The 22229-nt window shown below is 35.3% G+C and overlaps 1 protein-coding gene across 1 annotated transcript in view; it reads left to right on the plus strand.

Annotated features, from left to right (window-relative positions):
• The window catches only part of LOC131669562 (protein CREBRF homolog), a 259087-nt gene that overhangs the window by 190834 nt on the left and 46024 nt on the right, over positions 1 to 22229 (plus strand). The gene's annotated exons all lie outside the window — the stretch shown is intronic.

Consider the following 22229-nt stretch of genomic DNA (forward strand, 5'->3'; position numbering starts at 1 on the left):
GGGGAGAGAGAGCGGGGAGGGGCTGAGGGAGAATATTAGAGGAGAAATGAGGGAGGCAAAGAGATGCAAGAGTGAGAGCGAGGGAAGCGAAATGGACGGGGAGGGGGGAGAAGGACTGGACAACACGATAAGAGAAGGGGGAAAAAGTAGTGGTGCAGAAGAAATAATGGAAAAGATACGGACAGACATAAGGGAATTAAGAGAGGTATGGGAGGAGGAAAGGAAAGAATGGACAGAAATGTTTAAAGAAATAATGGGAAAAATGGAAAGAATGGAGGCAGAGGGAAAAAGAAGAGAAGAAAGGTGGGAGAAGGAAATAGGAAAAGTTAGGAAAGAACAAGAGAGAGAGAGAGAGAGAAGAAAGAAAGAAAGAGATGAAAGAAGAAAGAGAAAAAGCAGAACGTAGAGAAAAGCAACTGCAGGAAAAATGGGGAGAGAAGATGGACCAGTTGGAAGAGGAATGCGTGAAACTAAAAGAAAGCATAGAAGGAGGAAACAAGAAGCAAAGAGGTACAGAAGTAGGCAATAAGGAAGAACTAGAGCATATGAGAGAAAAAATGGATAGAGAAAGTAGGATAAACAATATAATAGTGACAGACCTAGAGGGGGAGTTACGATGGGAAAAGAAGGGGGAGGCAGAGGTCTGGTTAAGGGAGGTACTAGAAATGAAAGGAGAGATAGTGAATCTGAGTAGAATAGGAGGAACAACGGAGAGAGATGAGCGGAGAGAAAGAAGAAAAAACATGTGGCAAATAAGATGCGCGTCATGGGAACAAAAAGAAGGAATTATGAAGAAGAAAAAGAATTTGGCACAGAAAAAGATATACATAGATCAGAACTGGACGTGGAAGCAGAGAAGGATAAAAGAGGAAGTAAGAAGGAAAGCGAAAGAAATAAGAAGTAAAGGTAAAGAGGTAAAGATGTGGCATAACGTGGTGAAATCAGAGGAAGAAGAATGGTGGTGGAGCGAGAGAGAGGGAAAAATGGTAGGAAAAGGGGTGGAAGGGTTTTGAAAGCAATAGGAATAAAGGAGAGAGAGAGAGGAGAAGGGAGAGAGGGGGGAGGAAGCCAGTAAAAATACTATTCTGGAACGTGGCGGGGGTGAGGAGCATGGAGGAAGATGACTGGGAATATGTTAGGGAATTCGACATAATAGGGCTAACGGAAACCTGGGTGAAGAGGCAAGGGGCAAGAACTGGTGTGGAGAAACAACTGAAAGGGTACAGTATAGAGTGGAGAGATTCAAGAAGAGAAGGAAGAAGAGGGAGAGAAATAGGGGGAGGAATAATGGCGGTAAGAGAGAGGAAAGGGATGAATAAGGTTGAATGGAAGAAAGAAAGGACAAGTGAGGTAATAGTAGGATAAGATAAAGATCGGAAGGAAGGAATACATGATAGCATCGGTGTATATGCAACATGAGAAGAAGGAAAACTATGAATACCTAAGCGAAGAGATAGAAGAGAACAGAGGAAAAACAATAATTATAGGAGGAGACTTCAACGCAAGAATAGGAACCGAAGGAAGGGAATGGGAGACAGAAGAAAAACTAGAAGAAATTAAGGCCAAGGATAAAGTGTTAAACGCAGAGGGAGAAGAAATGATAAAATGGCTAGGAGAAATGGGCTTAGTGATAACGAATGGGAGAAAAGAAGGAGATGAAGAAGGCGAAATAACATATATAGGAGCGAGAGGAATGTCAACGATAGACTATGTAGTAGGTAACGAGGAAGGTGATGAGGCGATAAAAAAGGTTCAAATAAAGGAGAGGGTAAAGTCGGACCACTTACCAATAGAGGTGGAATTGGGAGACAAAATAGCGGAAGAAAGAAAAGAAGAGGAAGAAAGAATGATAGACGACTGGAGTGAAAAAGGTATAAGGGAGTATCAGAGATGGATAGATGCAATAAAGGGAACAGATAAATGGAAAGATATAAAAAATAGAGTGAAGAACGCAGTTGTAAAAAAGAAGATAACGAAAAAAAAAGGATCAAAAAAAAGCTGGTGGATAAAAGAATGTAAGGCAAAAAGGAATAGGGTGATGGCAGAGTTAAATAAGGTAAGAAAGGGGGAAGGAGACAGAAGCAAATATTTAGAAGTAAAGAGAGAATACAGAGAGGAAATAAGAAAAGCAAAAGAAGAGGAAGGGAAAAGATTGGCAGAAGAAATAAGAACAGATAAGACGAGAAGAAAATTCTGGGATAAAGTGAATAGCAATAGGAAGAAAAGAATTGGATTAGATGAAAATATAGGAAAAGAAGAATGGATAAAGCATTTCAAAGAACAACTGGGAGAGAAAGAACAGGAAGAAAGTAAAGGGGAAGAAACCGAAGACAGCGAAGGAGAGGAAGGTGAAGAAATCAAAGAAAGAGAAGTAAAAGAGGTAATAAGAAAAATGAAAAAGAAAAAGGCGACAGGAGAAGATGGTATAGCAAATGAAGCTTGGGTGGAAGGCACGGAAGGCTTGATAAAAGATATGACAAAATGCTTAAATGGAATATGGAACGGAGAAGTATATCCGGAAGAATGGAGAAGGGGAATAATAGTACCAATATATACGAAAGGGAGGAAAGAAGAAGTAGGAAACTATAGAGGAATAACGCTGATGGACACGGGATATAAAATATATGCGGAAATACTGAGAAAAGAGCTGGAAAGAGAACTAGAAGCTAAAGAAACGCTAAGTGATACGCAGATGGGATTTAGGAAGAAAAGAGGAACAATGGACGCGATATTTATATTAAAAACAATAATAGGGAAGGAAATAAGGGACAAAGGAGGAAAACTGTTCGTATTCCTTGCAGACATGAAGGCCGCTTTTGATAAAATAAAGAGGAAGAAAATATGGGAAACAATGAAAGAGAAAGGGATAAATAGAAAAATTAGGAAAAGAATAGAAGAAATATACAAGAAAACAGGGAGTAAAGTAAAAGTTGGAGGAGAAATAATTGGGGAGTTTGAGACTTTCAAAGGCGTAAGGCAAGGGTGCCCTTTGAGCACCACGCTATTTAATCTTGCCTTCGCCGACCTGGAAGGGAAGATCAAGCAGGTGCAGGAAGGAGGGGTAGTGATAGGAAGGAAGAAAATATGGACATTAGGATACGCAGATGATATAGTGATGATGGCAAAGAGTGAAAGTGGAATGAAAGTAATGCTGAAAAAATTAAAAAGATACCTGGAAGAAAGGGGATTAGAGTTAAATGTAGGAAAATCAAAGATGATGAAATGCTGGAGAGGAGGAGGAAGGGGGAAGGAAGAAGAATTCGAATGGGAAGATGAGAAGATAGAGATGGTGAAAGAGTACAACTACTTAGGATATGTGATAAGCAGACATAACGGAAACAAAAAGCAGATAAAGAAGGTAGAAGGGAAAATATATATGGGACTCGGAAAGTTATGGGGGCTAGGAGAAAAGCTATTTAGAGAAAACTGGGAGCTAAGGATGAACCTGTTCGATGCTCTGGCGAAAAGCGTGATTATGTATGGAGCAGAAATCTGGGGATGGAAGAGATATGATGAAATAGAAAGACTACAACTAAAATACATAAACTGGGTTTTAGGATTAGATAGAAACACGCCAAGTTACCTAATACGATGGGAAACAGGAAGACAAGAAATGAAAGAAACAGCATTAGAAAGTGCAATGAAGTATGATAACAAAATAAGTGAAGAAATAGATGGCTCAATAAGAAAAGAAGCATGGAGAGAACTAAAGAAAAGGGAAAGAAATGAAAAAGATAAAAAGGGTAAGAAAGAGGAGAGAGAGAAAAGGCTGGAAAAAAGTAAAATTTACAGAGAGAGAAGAGGGAGATGAAATGAGGGAAGAGTTTTGGGAAGAAATAAGAGATGAGCTGAAGAAAAAAGATGAAAAAGAACTAGAAGAAAAGCTAGAAAAATGAAGATACATAAACGAGTGGAAAGAGCTGAAAGAAGAAATGAAAAGGTATAGGTTAAAGGAAATTCAAGGAGAGGGAAGAATAAAAGGCCTGCAAATAAGGGAAAGGTTTAGGCTAGGTAATGAAACGAGAGGAAGCAAGTATTGGGAAAAAGAAGAAAATAAGAGATGCAGAATGTGTATGAAAGAGGAAGAAAATTGGAAGCACATAGTAGAAAAATGTGAAAAAAGCAGAATGGAAGGGGAAGAATGGGAAAAAATAATAATAGGACGCAAAGAAAAGATAGCGTGGATGATGGAGTTGAAATGGAAAAGAAGAAGAAATGAAGAGAAGAAAGAAAAAGAAAAGCAAGAAGACGAAGCTACAAGACCCTAAGGAGAGACGGAAACAGAAGGCAGAGAAGCAAGACTCGCAGACACATCGACACACACACACATACACACACACACACAAAACACAAACATACGCGCAATCATAAACATACTCATGCATACACACACACACAAGACACAAGTAACAGCAACTACATAAGCGAGAGAAAGCAGTATTGGAGGACGGAGCAAAATGGGAAAAAAGAAGATTCGAAGAAGAGAAAGAAAAAGGCAAATTATAAGATACTAAGGAAAAATAAGTGAGGTTGAGGAAAGGAAAGGCAGAGGGAGCAATAGGAAACAAGAAAAAGGTGTCAATGCCTTAATAACGAGAAAGATAGAGGAAATGATTAGCAAGAATGAGAGCAAAAGCAAAGGAAAGGCAAAGGTGAAAAGGCAAAAGAAAATATGCAAGAAAGAGAAAAACAGAAGAGAGGAAAAGGCAGATCTTGGAGAGAGAAAGAGGAAGAGAAGAGTAATCAGAAGAAAAATGAGAAGAAAAGAGGAACAGGCAGGCGTAGAAGACGAGGCCACAAGAGTTGCAGACACACCTACAAAGGCACATATTTACACAACATATACACACACACACGCACACGCACACACACACACACACGCACGCACACACATACATAATCAACTACACAAACTGGATACGAGACACAAATAGTAATATAAGAGATGTAAAGTAATGTAACATATAAGTTGTAAATAAATAAACTAAACTACTTATTTTTTGCAAAATTACTATCACTATTTACTTGTAAATTAAATTAAACTAACAAACACATATTTAATGACTATAATAACTTGAGATTTGAGATCAGCGCATAAAAATTGACTGAAAAATGCTTTTGTTCATCAAAAAAAACTTTGCAATTGTCGATTTTGCATTGTAAGCAATAATTTTCTCAGGCTCGTGACGTCACGCTCCTTATATGGTCTTGTTTTCGCCGAATTACTCTAACACATTTACATGTATATGAGAAGAGCGCCTTCGCTCAAGTACCGCTTTTCTTCAGTTTTCTCGAGCACGACGGGTTGCTATTTTGCAGTGGGAGAAAAGACAAATCAGACGAGACCGTAACACAATAAAGTTATTATAGTAAACAAGTTAGATTGATTTGTTATGTAAAAGAATGTATGTAGACAAATTTAATGAAATATTTTTCAACCAAACTTATGAACAAAGGTTATATTATTGACAGTCGAGAAATAAAATTGCTTTCAATGTCAAAAACTTGATAAAATGCAAGTCCATATTAATTTAAGTAAGTTATAAGCTACAATTTTGGTCATTCTACTAGAGCTTCTTCAAATATACATTAAATAGAGTATTTTTTTAGGAAATTTTCCATCATAAATTCACATAACTCATTTATACATTATTTATATATCAATCCATGTGATTTTAGCAATCGAGATATAAAATTACTAGTAGCATAACAACATCAGACAATATTTTGCAAAGAACAGTAAATTAAATCAAAATTATAAATGGCTAGTAGAAGCAATTGTGTAATATGTGAACGAATAATTAATTTAATAGCAGTTATTGATTGGAAAAACATCGGTCAAACTTTAAGCTCTACACTGTACAGATAAGCAGTAATATTAAAATTATTGAAATAATAAAATATTAATTTAATTTGAGCAAATCACCTCTTAAAGTACACCGTCTGTAAATGTTGAAAAATACGCCAGATAATTGTGAATAGCAAACACGTCGAAAGATTATTATATAAAATAAGACGACGCACGAGCTCACGCCATCGCAGATAACACGTGCGTACATGTGTATGCATGCATATGCTAATACACTCATCAGCTATATGTCGCCGATCTAGGGAAATTCTCTATACAAGGTGACTTGCGTCTATTAGGCTTTCTTACTTGTGACAACATCAGCCAAGATGACAAACACCTTGAGGACAACGTTTGAATTTTGCCTTTCGATTTCTTGAAATAATAAATTATTAAACGGTACACCTTACCCGTAAAATCGTTTAAAATAAAAACTTTATTTTATAAACTATTGAATATAATTCATATTCTGCAAGAAAAGTTTTACAACATCAAACTTTTTTCTATCAAACATTGAATGCCCGTTCGACTGCTATAAAAATCATTGTCTATTGGACGCGAACGGATACTCAAAGTTTGATCGAAAATAATTTATAGTTGCAATACTTTTCATGTACAATATCAATTGCATTCAATAATCTAAAATCATGTTTTTGTTTTAATCGATTTTACAGATGCGATCTACCATTTATAATAATTATAATTTATAATATCTATAATTTTATTTATTTTATAATTTATTTGTTTAAGAAAACTAAAGGCATAAATCAAACGTTGTCTCTAAGGTATCAACTATCTTGGCTGATTATGTTACAAAAGAGAAAACTTATTGATTCCGCCAGTCTTTCCAGACTTCTGCCAGGTAGAGTCACGTCACGGTGTGCAAAAGTTTGACTAAAATGGATCCAAAATCTGCTAAAGCAGGAAGTTCCTATGTTGTTTGGACAACAAAAATCAGTTTAATTTAAAATCCTAGCTGCTCCCTTTCGCAAGTTACGAGATAGATTTTTACCAATCAACTGTGTGCCACGCTACTTGCGTCGACAAGTTTTTTGTATAAAGTGTTTTTTTAAAATTCATCGCTTTTTCGATATACTTCAAAAATAAATTTTTTGTTCATTTTTGCATTAGTACTTTGTAGTTACCACTTTTAGCCAAGCCCAGGACCAACGACGAGAACGTAGTGGCTGAATGGTCCCATTTTCATTTTTTTAGTTTTGTTTTTTATGATTTTTTTTTATCTTTTATTTATTTATTTATTTTTATATTTCTTGTAACGAGTGTCACTCGTTAAAGGTGAAACCTAAGCGCCTCTATCGCGTGGAGCTACGTAAAAGCCGGCCGGCAAAAACAAACCCGAGAAGGAGAAGCGCCCGGGAGACGAACGAGCGAAAAAGCGGGAGAGAGGAGAGAGATTAGGACGCCGACCAGCGCGAGTCAGGCGCGCGTATCGCGGGACACAAGGAATAAGGGGAAGGGGAAAGAGAGCGATGTGGCCGCCGACCGGCGTGCGCGCGACAAGGGAGTGATGAATGCGTAGAGCTAGTCAAGTCCGGACCTGCGGGCAAGAAAAACGTAAGTGACAAGTGATTGAGTCAGAAATTCGAGGGGCTTCTCGGCCGATAGCACACGAAGACCCAGCGGCCCAGAGATCGCTAGACAATCGCCACTCAGAGAAAGGTCATTCGCTGCCTATTATTTTCAGTTGCCCAGAGCGATCTGAGGCAACAGTCAAGGATCGCGGGCAACTGCAGACTCGGGCAGTGGAAACCCCGACTGAGAGGTCTGTCACCAGGAAGGGTCAGAGGCCAACGCGACCTGTGCACACCGCCGAGGCTACCTGATCAGCAGTGACTCGTCCCCGCAGCGTAAGTCCCCGACTTTAAATGCGAATGCGTGCGACCGGAAAGCGAAGTTAGATAGTGCGTTTCTTTCTCTCTCTCGTCGCGAGCGCGAGATACCCGACAAAATCTCTCGGCCACAGCGTCACCGTTATAAGATTGAAGCGACGGACGTGAATAAAGACTTCAATTCTCCCGATAACTAGCTAAGAGTTCTTCTTCCGAATCCCTTTTGGTTTTCCTCTCCTAACGCCCACGACAGAACCTGCCCGACCTTGAGTCACTGGGCAACCCGGATCGCCGCACGTGCCTCCCACGTGTGGGTTTCCACGGGGTCTGGGGCAAAAGCTCGGAGGATCAAGGCTGTTCCAACGAGCGGATCGAAGCGGCGGTCAGCCTCGCAACGCTGGGAGCATCCTTTCTTTAACAGGTGAGACTTGTCGACTCCCCGACCGAAATCACCCGTTACATTCTTACGTATTTTTTAAAAATAAAACATTAATTAAACAATATATAATGACAATCTTATTTAGGAACATTAACTAGCTGCAAGTAAAAATAATTTAAAATTATAAATGTAGCGAAGAAAATTCTATTACTGCTTTCAATAGGTGTGGTGAATATGATACGTGATGTATACTTGATACCTTGTATCTTGCCCAGAATTTCAAAAAATCACGATGTATGGATTCTCCACTTTGCTCTGACCAATACCCTAATCCATTATTGTTTTCTATGTTTTTTAAACTCTCCTTTATGTGATCAAGGATTATATGAATCTTTAATGTTTCAGAAAGATCATCAATACTCTTTAGAGCCTTATCTAATTCATTGATATAAGTTTCAGGTGAGAACCCAACTTTTCCAGAGGTAAAACAACAATCAACTAATTTATTCATAGCTTTATAAGCGTTGACAAATGGTATAATTTTGAAAATACCAACTTTTTCATATATTTCTGAATCTTCTAGTTTGTCTGCTTCTACACGGATATTCTATATACGTGTAATAGCGTTCTACGCGGATTTCTTTCAAAGGCGTCTCCGTGATAGTTTTTTGAAATAAGATTCAGCTTTTCCGGCCATAATAAAGCTTTTTCTATTCCTAAAAGAACAACTATTCCTCGCCAGAACAAGTGGTTCACAAATCCCTGTAAAACGTGAAGCTCAGGTATAACACATTTTTGTAAAACATCATCTTCTTCTGTAAAAATAGGAAGATTAATTGTACTATGACATTCTCTACTTTATTATCTTTACCTTTATCACAATATTTTTGAAAATCATCTCGCAAATCTCCATAAGTTTTTAATCGCCTACAATTTTCTATTTCTGAAGTATCCATTGCACTCGCCGATTCAGTAGAATCAATACAATTTTCTGGAATGGATTTACCTCTCAAAGCATTTAACGAAATAAAACAATATTGGCAGGGATATGTGGAGGTAGTAGCAGTCTGTTGTCCATTAATTATTAACAAGAGTTTAAAATCTGCTACAAATTTAAATGAAATATTATTCAGTTTTGCTACATCAACTAAAAGTTTAAAATTATCATAGGATTCTTTGATTTGAGGAACACATAATGATATCAATTTATCAACACTACTTACCTTACCTTTTTTACCAATACTTCCTTCTTTAGAATATAGCAATCTATTTTCATATTCATCTAAATCATTTAAGTTGAGCTCATTATTTACGGTATCTTCGAGATTTGACTTTGGAGAGTAATTTTCAGAAAAAATTGTTAAGCTAATCTTAAAAAACCCCTGACCTCCGTCTCCCATTGATAGTACAATTCCCTTCTACATTTCTTTTTTCTATAACTGAATCAAGTAACACTTTAGCATCAGCATCGATAAGAGGTTGTTGTTGTTTCTGTGATGTATTTTCGCAATCAAATTCATACGTACCTACTCTATAAATATCTTTCAATGCTTTCAATTTCTGCGACATATGCTGATTATAATTTTTAGGGACTGATTTTATACCTACATTACGCCATAAAAAGTTTGTAATTTTTCTCATTTGATTATGTGATGCTCCTAATTTAACTCGAAAATTATCCAAATTTTCTTCACTAAAGGATAATGATTTTCTAATACTATCATGAACAATCAATTTTACTTTAAGACCACCCATCGCTAAAGTTAGAGTTTGAATCTTTTCATTCATTTCAGTAACGGAATCACATTTACTTTTTATAATGGAACTGACAACTTATTCTTTATTTTTATCAGGAAGCTGCTCAACTAGTTTTAATAAATTTTCTTTAGCGCTCTTACAGTCATGACTTATACTTTTTCCTATTTGTTGAAAACAGTTATTACAAAGCTTAATAATATTTGAATTCCTTTTATTGTTTTCTAATCGATTTGCAACTTCTTTTTTTCCATAACATTTATACATTGACCTGAAACATCTATGTTAGCTCGCAATTCTCTGAAATTTCCTTGACCTATTTTTACATTTACGTCTCCAAAAGAAGCATATAATACATTTGCATGTGTCTCCTGTAGAACGTATCTCTGTTGGTAATACTATATTGTTATAATCAAACATAATTTGTATTTGCCTGTTGTAAATTTCTTCTTCAAAATCAAGAAGTGTTAGATAGCATGACTTACGGATACTTAAAGGATATTTTTCATTATTGAAATTAAAATCTTCCGACACGTACTTTTTTATGAGATTTAACATTTTAACATTTATCAGAACCTTTTCTGATTTAACTTTATCAAAAACAATTTTTCTACCACAAGGACCGTATATCTTTTTTCTGTTCGCATTATGAGAATATGTATCACCGTGACTCATATTAAAAATAAAATATTTGTAATAATAATGATTACAAAATTAGAAAGAATTTGCTGAATTATGAATCTCCGCTCAGTTGTGAATTTTTTTAATTTTCAAAGTACGATTATGCTTAATCCATGCATTTATGTATATCTCAAGGTCTTCTATTCTTAATACAAGTTGCATTTTTTCACACACTCTACCTAGCGACAGTAAAACTCATTAAGTTATCTACTATAAGTCTATATGTCACAAGTACTCAAATTTTTTATCACCATTAAGTTTTTTTATTTAAGCATTTATTCAATTTGAGAAAATGGTGAATTTGATATAGTGGTATCATTCTGTGAACGTTAATTTGTTTTTTTTATTTGAAACTATTTTTTCGTATCAAATGTTGCAGCTTTACACTCAAACTCAGATTAAATATCCGACATGAATTATAATAATATGCGACTATAAAAGCCTCTTAGTACAGGTTGTTATGTAAAAATCTAAGAATGCTCGTAACTGGCAAAAGGGAGCAGCTAGGATTTTAAATTAAACTGATTTTTGATGTCTTAACAACATAGGAACTTTCTGCTTTAGCAGATTTTGGATACATTTTAGTCAAACTTTTGCAGCCTTCAACCATACCGTGATGTAAGCAGTGTGCTAAAATTAAAAAACTAGATTTTCAGTGGTTTTTCGCTTTTAGCAATTTATCAGTAAGTTATATGGCCAAATGGATAGCAGCATCGTATATTACATGAAAAAAAACTTCGAAAAGATAAATTATACTGTCATCGTCCGTGCCATTATACAAGTATAAATCGATGACCCAATTTCCAACTTTTGATTTACAAGTGTAACGTATAGGTAATTCTACTTCTCATGATGTAATGGTGCTAATGATAAATAATGACCTATATACTTTTGTGGGGGGCTTATAGAATATTTTGACCATCTTATCCGGCTAGACCCTTAAAGGACGTTGATTATGTTATCATTAGTGAAATTTCTTTGATATCAAATATAACCCTTATGAATATTTATTTACGCATTGCAGAAATTGTTTGTACATCAGAATAAGAAGACAAGTGGTTTGGTAAAATACATATTGTGTTTGGTGATTTGCTTTAACTGTCACGTGTACCAGAAGATTTTACATTCATTACACTGACTATAGTTCGCAAATTGATAAAGATTTTGAAGGCATGATGTTTTTTAATTTATGGATATAGAAAAAAATGATGTTTACTTCACAGAACTTTGAAATGAATAATATTGGGTTATTTAACAAACTCTGATATAGCAGCTTTACAAAAAAGAAAAATTAGTTTTTTTAACCATGCTCCTTTGATGTCTTTAAATTATAATGAAATCAAATTTATTAGGAAAGAAATTTACTATAGGTAAAGTTAAACCTATTTTAACATAAAAAATTAACAAAAAACATTGTAATTAAATAAAATGGTTAAGAAAAGGGTAATTGATTCACTTTTATAGAATCAAATACGTATTGAAATGCAACGTCTAGACCCTAGTAATCAAGACTTGTATTTTAATTATCCAACGATAATTAATCAGTAATTTCAGTGTATACCTAGTCCGTTGACTCTTTCGTGAATTCATTACTTGGATACTATACTGCGTTATTTTATTTATTCAGCTTCTTATTCAACACTGATTCTTCAATGAAGTAAAGAGGTCAATAATAAATACATAAGGATACTCGACATCCGATAAAAGTATTAATTTATTCAAAAATAATAATAAAGAACAAGTTTTAATTAATAATAAATCCAATGTAAATGACGAAATCCCTAAAATTAAAAAAATTTAACTTTCAACAATTTTTTTCATTTATTGTAGGTACACCTTCAAATAATTTTTCTTCTAACTTTTTTTATTCTGAAAAGCTTTAGAAAATACGAGCTATTGATATTTTCATAAACTTTTCTTATCAAATTGCTTAATTAGTTAGAATTATAATTTTTTAAATAAAATTATTGTCATGAGTCGCGAATCAAATGCAAATATCAGTCTAATAGGTAAAATTCATAATTATTTTCTACAACGAACTATATCACTATATTTATTGTTCTAATACCATAACTAGTTTATAGTATATTAACAATATTAATTTAATATCACAATAATTAATTGAATAATAATTAGAAAGCTACTACAACACAGAATATTTCGCGTATCATTTGATGTTGTTTTCATTTTTCAATACACGCACTACTTACTTTATTTTAAACTATACGTTGAAGAGAAGTATTTAGCGTAGGGTATCAATAGGCACTTCCAAACATCTATTCGTTTTATATATTGTAACATATACAAATAATATATATTATAATATATATAGATATATAAATGACCAACAAGGATTGAAAGAGGCAGAGATACATTCAAGGATGTGGCTTATTTACTGACATGCCTATTCACATTAATCCGATTAAGCATATGTTTTGTTGCCATAAATATAATAAAATATGCCTACTTGAAATTAGATATATAAGAGCAAGTGAGTTTGATTTGGTACCTTGTCGCTAAATGAGAGAAGACACGAGAAATCCTAAATCATCTTTGTGGGCAGACTCAAAGCTGAAAAGAAATTGAAGCTCCGCTATTCTATTCTAATCAATTGAATGAACGAGCTCTTTTTCGAAAATTACATCACTATAAAAAACTTGTTTAGAGAATAGTATTCTCGCAACAAAATGACAAGGCTCTTCACTAGTGAAACGGAAGCTATTCTCGAAAATATCCTTATTCGTATTTTTTATTATGCGATTCACGTAAGATTCCGAACTCCGATCAGTTCGACATTAACAGGTCAAAAAAAAAAAAAAAAAAATTGGCGCCCAAACAGGGATCCGAATGTATGATTTTCATATTTTAGTTTATTTAGATTAATATAGAAAATAAGTTTATAAAGGTTATTTTTTCACTTATTGATGGTTAAATCTCTTTTTCATGTTGTTCAGAATATTTTGAAATTTCGCAATCAAAGAAATATTAAAGGAATCTGAAATTGCTTTGAATGTTTTCTTTCTATCAAAGCATATTGGGTGATAGAGTAAACAGTAGTTAAAATAAAAAAAAAAGATCTTTACTCTTAAGTAGTGACCTCACGATCGAATTAGCATATCGACACGTTTTGTTTACTTCTCTATAAAGTAGGCTTAACCTGTTTACAAAGTTAAAAGTAAATAGAAAGACCCGACAAAAGAACTAAGCATTTTTCATAACAGTAGCATTTGTATACGGCGCGAATAAAGTAGGCTTAACCTGTATACAAAGTCGAAAGTAAATAGAAAAACCCGACAAAAGAACTAAGCGTATTTATATACAGATTTTCCCACCTATTTCCACAGGACAGTCCTCTTCAGCTGTTTACGCAAGTGTGCAAAATCATTTTTTCTTGTTTACAATAGAATAGACAGTACTAACTAATATCTAAATCTTGTAAAAAATACAGAAGTAGATATGGATTGTATAAGTATAATTTACACTTATCGCCAAAAGTAGAGTTAAAAGTTATTAACTAATGAAGTTATTTAATGCAATAGCGCAATATTTATAATAAAATAATAAGAAAATTTTACATATAGCAATAGTTTATCTTTTATACAAGTAATTCTGAGAAAGAACTACTTAAATTAGTTAAAAACATTTGAATAATAATCAATTTTCGTATTTTTGCAAAATTTTATAATGTAAATATTAAATAGGTTAATTAAGACTAACAGATTATAACAATGTTGTTATTATGTACAGAATTAACGTTTCCGATTCATATACTATTATTTGTTTAAATAAATTACACAGGACCACAAATGGGAACCGGAAAAAGTCCTTCGGCAAAATTGATACCCTATATGTATTTCGACGCGCTGATTCCAAATCCGAGGTCCACATAACCCCAGCACGTCGTGTTCAAGGACATTTGAAGGTCAAACGCATTTACTACGGGAAAACATAAAATCTGACCACGGATTCGGAAAGAGCGGGAAATTTTACGTCCAAATATGTATTTTCTATTTTTTCCAACATGACCCTCCAAGGTCATCTGAGGGTCAAATGACTCACCGATAGATCAAATTCGTATTTCCCACATACATCATCACAACTAAAGACATGCGTACAAATGAGTCAGGTATCTTTAGGTTTCTCGATGCGCTGAATCCAAATCCGAGGTCCACATAACCCCAGCACGTCGTGTTCAAGGACATTTGAAGGTCAAACGCATTTACTACGGAAAAACATAAAATCTGACCACGGATTCGGAAAGAGCGGGAAATTTTACGTCCAAATATGTATTTTCTATTTTTTCCAACATGACCCTCCAAGGTCATCTGAGGGTCAAATGACTCACCGATCGATAAAATTCATGTATTCCATATACATCATTACACTACAGATTTTTAACTATAATTTGGTCACGTATCTTTAGGTATTTCGACGCGCTAAATCAAAATCTGAGGATCCTCGGTCTCAAATTCAAATATGAGTTACGGTGAGAACTTAGTTCATGGTTGTGTTAGCTCTCTTTATGGTTTTCTCGCGCGGATATTGCCAATCGATTCCAGCAATTAAAATTCACCTAGCTTGATATATAGACTTGATTTCAGATAGTGATGTCGATCAAAAAGATTTACGAATGACGCGTTCTTTTATTAGCAAATGATCTGCGGAGCGCTTTTCTTTTGTGTGGAGTAGTAGTGTCTCTTTTAAGAGACCAACAATAGTCTGACATCATGTTCACATCCCAATAGCCTTGATATCTTCTTTCGATGTCTTTGAAGTCTTGGTGGAATCTCTCTCCTTGCTCCTCGCTAAAGTCTCCTAAATTTTCAGGAAAGTAATCAAGATGAGAATGAAGAAAATGAATTTTCAAATTCATCAAGCAACCCATTATTTTGTAATTACCCAACATCTCATTTACTATATCTTCGTAATCGTCGTCTTTATTATTTCCTAAAAATTTATGCTGAACTTCTCTAAAGCTTTGCCACGCGTTGCGTTCCTTTATCGTCATTCTTCTTTCAAATTCTTCATCTCGTAATAGTTCTCTTATTTGTGGACCATCAAAGACTCCTTCGTTGATCTTTGCTTCCGAAAGTTTTGGAAATTTCTCGAAGAGATACATAAAAGCGTTGCTTTCGTCTTGTGAATTTTTCATTGCTTTAATGAACTGTTTGACCAAACCAAGCTTAATATGCAAGGGTGGGAGGATGACTTTATTTGCAGGTATAAGACTTTCGTGTAAAACATTTTTATTACCTGGGGTCAAATTTTGTCGAAGTGGCCATTCTTTTCTCACATAGTGTTGATCTCGGGCACGGCTATCCCATTCACAAATGAAACATGGATATTTCGTGAAGCCACTTTGTTGACCCAACAAAATTGTTGTTATTTTCAAATCTCCAACCAACTGCCACCCGTGAGTATCATAATGCAATTTCTGTAGCAGTAAATCGAGATTACTATATTCCTCTTTCAAGACAATGGAATGACCAATTGGTATAGGGGCGTATATGTTAACGTTATGGAGTAAAACTGCTTTCAAGCTTCTCGTAGAAGAATCAATAAACAGACGCCAATCAATAGCTTCATACTCTACGTTTCCAAATTCATTTATCAGTCCTGCAACGTCGTTGCAATAAACTAAATCGCATTCTTTCGAAAAAAATTTTCTAAATTGTTGATCACGATTTCGGTAAAATGTGATGGAAGTACCAGGAGCCAGACAATTTTTTTCTTTCAATCTAGATGTTCATAGTTCCGAAAGTTCTTTTGAAAGTCCTGTGTCTCGAACTAAGAATGATTAAACCCATGAAATGTCTGGTCTTGCTCATCATCTTCTATATCTTCCATTCCATCAGTGCAACCTCTTCTACTTGGCCCCTCTCTCGTTGATTCTTCTGTTTGCATTTCTATATTCTCAGCACCTACATCGGACACATTTCTACTGATCGAAATCTCAGGTTCTTTAGCATCCAAGGTGGCGAGGACATTGTATTCGTGTGCCGAAACCCAGGGCACCTCCTCGTGGTGGCGGCGGGTAACGGTTTTTTTTGTCTTTTTTGTTTTCCGGCAAAGCCCTGGGGTGAAGGCATTATGCCGTCATGGTCGGCACACAAAAGAGTACGATGCAGGGTTTCGGATGCCCAGTATCGGCGGTTGGTCGGGGTGAGCAAGCGGGCCCGCAATCGTCGTCATCATGCGACCGCAGTTCCAGTTCTACACTGGTGGATAACTTGGCCTGTGTAGGATCTACTGCTACAAGAATAGAATTGGCACCATGCAAAGAGCGTATTGACAACTTTTGTGTTGTTTGTGGTAAATTTTGTTTTAAAACTCAAAGAGAATCTTTTACTGATAAACTGCTAGAAAATTATAAAATAGTTTTCCCTTTAATCAATGAACAAATAAACAACTGTTGGACTCCAAAAACTATATGTTTAAAATGTAAGATACAACTGCACCAGAAAATATCGCAATACATCTCGCCAATAATTTGGCGTAATCCGACAGATCATAATACAGACTGTTACTTCTGTTTGACTGATACACGTGGATATAATCGTAAAAATGTATCCCAATTACGTTATCCATTCGTTACGTCTGTAACTCTTCCTGTTCTCGCCACCTTGGATGCTGAAGAACCTGAGATTTTAGAAATGCAAACAGAAGAATCAATGGGAGAGGGTTCAAGTAGAAGAGGTTGCACTGATAAAATGGAAGATACAGAAGATGATGAGCAAGACCAGACATTTAATGGGTTTAATCAAGAAGAGCTGAGTGATTTAGTTCGAGACACGGGACTTTCAAAAGAACTTTCGGAACTATGAACATCTAGATTGAAAGAAAAAAATTGTCTGGCTCCTGGTACTTCCATCACATTTTACCGAAATCGTGATCAACAATTTAGAAAATTTTTTTCGAAAGAATGCGATTTAGTTTATTGCAACGACGTTGCAGGACTGATAAATGAATTTGGAAACGTAGAGTATGAAGCTATTGATTGGCGTCTGTTTATTGATTCTTCTACGAGAAGCTTGAAAGCAGTTTTACTCCATAACGGTAACATATACGCCCCTATACCAATTGGTCATTCCATTGTCTTGAAAGAGGAATATAGTAATCTCGATTTACTGCTACAGAAATTGCATTATGATACTCACGGGTGGCAGTTGGTTGGAGATTTGAAAATAACAACAATTTTGTTGGGTCAACAAAGTGGCTTCACGAAATATCCATGTTTCATTTGTGAATGGGATAGCCGTGCCCGAGATCAACACTATGTGAGAAAAGAATGGCCACTTCGACAAAATTTGACCCCAGGTAATAAAAATGTTTTACACGAAAGTCTTATACCTGCAAATAAAGTCATCCTCCCACCCTTGCATATTAAGCTTGGTTTGGTCAAACAGTTCATTAAAGCAATGAAAAATTCACAAGACGAAAGCAACGCTTTTATGTATCTCTTCGAGAAATTTCCAAAACTTTCGGAAGCAAAGATCAACGAAGGAGTCTTTGATGGTCCACAAATAAGAGAACTATTACGAGATGAAGAATTTGAAAGAAGAATGACGATAAAGGAACGCAACGCGTGGCAAAGCTTTAGAGAAGTTCAGCATAAATTTTTAGGAAATAATAAAGACGACGATTACGAAGATATAGTAAATGAGATGTTGGGTAATTACAAAATAATGGGTTGCTTGATGAATTTGAAAATTCATTTTCTTCATTCTCATCTTGATTACTTTCCTGAAAATTTAGGAGACTTTAGCGAGGAGCAAGGAGAGAGATTCCACCAAGACTTCAAAGACATCGAAAGAAGATATCAAGGCTATTGGGATGTGAACATGATGTCAGACTATTGTTGGTCTCTTAAAAGAGACACTACTACTCCACACAAAAGAAAAGCGCTCCGCAGATCGTTTGCTAATAAAAGAACGCGTCATTCGTAAATCTTTTTGATAGACATCACTATCTGAAATCAAGTCTATATATCAAGCTAGGTGAATTTTAATTGCTGGAATCGATTGGCAATATCCGCGCGAGAAAACCATAAAGAGAGCTAACACAACCATGAACTAAGTTCTCACCGTAACTCATATTTGAATTTGAGACCGAGGATCCTCAGATTTTGATTTAGCGCGTCGAAATACCTAAAGATACGTGACCAAATTATAGTTAAAAATCTGTAGTGTAATGATGTATATGGAATACATGAATTTTATCGATCGGTGAGTCATTTGACCCTCAGATGACCTTGGAGGGTCATGTTGGAAAAAATAGAAAATACATATTTGGACGTAAAATTTCCCGCTCTTTCCGAATCCGTGGTCAGATTTTATGTTTTTCCGTAGTAAATGCGTTTGACCTTCAAATGTCCTTGAACACGACGTGCTGGGGTTATGTGGACCTCGGATTTGGATTCAGCGCATCGAGAAACCTAAAGATACCTGACTCATTTGTACGCATGTCTTTAGTTGTGATGATGTATGTGGGAAATACGAATTTGATCTATCGGTGAGTCATTTGACCCTCAGATGACCTTGGAGGGTCATGTTGGAAAAAATAGAAAATACATATTTGGACGTAAAATTTCCCGCTCTTTCCGAATCCGTGGTCAGATTTTATGTTTTCCCGTAGTAAATGCGTTTGACCTTCAAATGTCCTTGAACACGACGTGCTGGGGTTATGTGGACCTCGGATTTGGAATCAGCGCGTCGAAATACATATAGGGTATCAATTTTGCCGAAGGACTTTTTCCGGTTCCCATTTGTGGTCCTGTGTTATTAATTGTTTATTTATTGATAACAGTAATAACTAAGTTGTTATCAATGAAACGAATACTTACTCATTTTTCTTAGATAGTCACCTTGAGTTCAGAGTATCAGCTTTATTATAATAATTAACATTTACCACGTTATAAACAAATTAAGTTTGTACATTTAAATTCAATACCATTTAGTAGTTAAAAGTAATTAAAAATATTATAATCTTAATTCATGCCCTAATAGAAAAAAAATTTTTTTTACTTTTTTGACTCTGGGAAAGATTTTTCCACTCTTTTTTTTAAATTTCTCGTAAATCAGGTAAAATGTAAAAAATATTCCATAAGTCATAAAAATGTTCTTTTTCACTCTTAAAGCAATTTGCGTAAAAAAATTTCAATATATGCAAAAAAATTTTTGTCTTTTTTCGGTGACAAAAATTAATTGGTTAATAAAATAATAATATTGTCAGGATAATTTAGTTGACAAATCATAACTAGTCATCAGAAATCAATTAATTTTTGTCAGCGAAAAAAGACAAAAATTTATTTGCACTGTAACGGGGTGATTAATCCGTTCTGTTTCGTTATTTCGCTCGACACGCAATCGTACCGGAATGCGCGCGATGAAATCAAAATATTCGTGTTCATTAATCGGAGAGCAGGAGGGGACGAGAGTCAGTCAATCAACTTACTCCTAGCTAATAATGACAACAGTAAAATTATTGTTTCGAGCATACGTGAGTTAGTTTATTTTCCAATAAACAAGACGCTTGGCCCGCGTGTTTATGTTTACGTAGCACGCGCGACAATAACATGCATCGTCGGATCGTCCGCAGTTCTTTGTTCGCAAAGTTAGTTTACATGCACGCTACCGATTTTTACAGAGTCGCCGGTACGAAGGAATAGTAATTAATTGAGCGTAGTCATACATTAAAAATCGCGGTACTAAGCTGGCCAGCTTACCGTAGTATACGGTCGCACTATCAGGGGGGGGGGAAACAGGTTCGTATTGCCGCTTCCGGTATCTCAGTGTTTTTTTAAGGAGGAGATTCGCGCCCTCGGTATCGCCTACTATAGCGAAACTCCTCACCCACACACACACTCGTAACGGTAGCGACAAAAGTATAAGTTTCGGTAACTGTCAGCTAGATCACTTCCGCACTCTCGGAAAACTTGGAAAACTCGTAATACTGTAGTATGCAGCTGTATACTTGGATTGCTAATCCTCAACTGGTTCTTTCATATTCGCGCGCGTTCCGTCCCGTCTCGTACCGAGTTCCCTTTTACTATTTTCTCCAACCGGTAGGTGCTGCCCCCGCAGGTAGCCGCGTGATTGAGACGGTAGCGCGAACAAGACGTTTACCGTCACAGCACATATTGAAATTTTTTTGCGCAAATTGCTTTAAGAGTGAAAAAAACATTTTTATGACTCTGGGAATATTTTTTACATTTTATCTGATTTATAGGAAATTTTAAAAAAAAGAATGGAAAAATCTTTCCCAGAGCCAAAAAGTAAAAAAATTTTTTTTCAAAAAAAAATCAAAAACAAAATTTTACATTATTCTACGTAAAAAACGAAACATTTTTTTTATGTAAATTTTTTTTATAGTTGAATGTACAGAGATATGAAAAGTTGAAGTAATGTGTAAAATTTTGGGAAAACAACTGACACCGGCATCATATACGACGAACATAATTTTTTAACGAGTGATTTAGATAGGGTTTAGAAAAAGACACAAAATGCCGTGCCTCAAATTTTTCTTATTTTTTTCGAAATTTGGCGGGAGATCAAAGATGAACAAGAATTTTTAGAATTTTCAGTCTTCAATTATCGAGTGAAAAAAAATAGAAAAAAAATTTTATTATATTCACGACTCACACCATTTGAAAGCACTGTTCAAGAGCTTTCAAATGCGCCTCCGTCCTACTCTGTACGTTAATTTGCACAAAAAATGGACAATTTCAAAGTTTTAATAATTTTGTCCGAGGGGGGGGGGGATAAAAGTAGGTGACCGAGAATGTATGTTTTGTCGCCATTAGTATAAGACACGCGTACTTGAAATTAGATATATAAGAGCGAGCGAGCTTGGTTTCGTACTCTTGTTCTGGCTATCTTTTTCTCTTCATCATCATAATCTCTGCTAGCATGTGAATATACCTTGTCGCTAAACGAGAGAAGACACGAGAAATCCTAAATCATTCTTGTGGCTAGACTCGAAGCAGAAAAAAAATTGGAGCTCCGCCGTTCTATTCCGACCATTTGAATGAATGAGCCTTTTTACGAAAATTACATCATTATAAAAAACTTGTTTGGAAAATAGTATTTCCGCGACGAAGAGACAAGGTTGATCACTCGTGAACGGAAGCTATTTTAGAAAATCATTCAGTATTTGATCACTCAGATCTGCAAATATGCCAACACGGCGCTCCGTCTGAAAAGTTAAAGTATTAGCCAATTAATGAAGTGACAGTTCAATTCAAAATTTAATATAATAAGCTCCATAATAAGAAAACAATGGCCGAAATGGTCTGCGAACTTCACATTAGTCCATACCAAGAAAATGGGGGTTTAAGGACTTGAGGTTGTAGCCTCTAAGGTTATACAATTCAAACATTAAAGAAAAAAGTTATGAATTATTTCTTCATGGATTAAAATGCTCATGGTTTGAGGAGATTGAATTTTGAGAATCTCTGAGGTTACGGCCTCGCAGATTACAGAACTCAAGGATTAAGAAAATTTTTTTTTTAAGTTTATTTACAATCTATCTAAGAAGGTAGACAATAAGTAAATGATCTTGCTATTACGAAAATTAATAAATAATAAAGCATAATACCCCAGTCAGTATTAAGCTTATTTTTAACTTGCATGTATAATTTATGATTTCCTATTTATATGTTTAAATATTTATATAAATTTTGGTTTTATTGTAGTAGTAGGGGCTAAGGGGATCCTGA

Source organism: Phymastichus coffea, unplaced genomic scaffold (assembly GCF_024137745.1).
Source record: "Phymastichus coffea isolate CEN01 unplaced genomic scaffold, Cenicafe_Pcof_1.1 PCOF00008, whole genome shotgun sequence".
NCBI lineage: Eukaryota > Metazoa > Arthropoda > Insecta > Hymenoptera > Eulophidae > Phymastichus > Phymastichus coffea.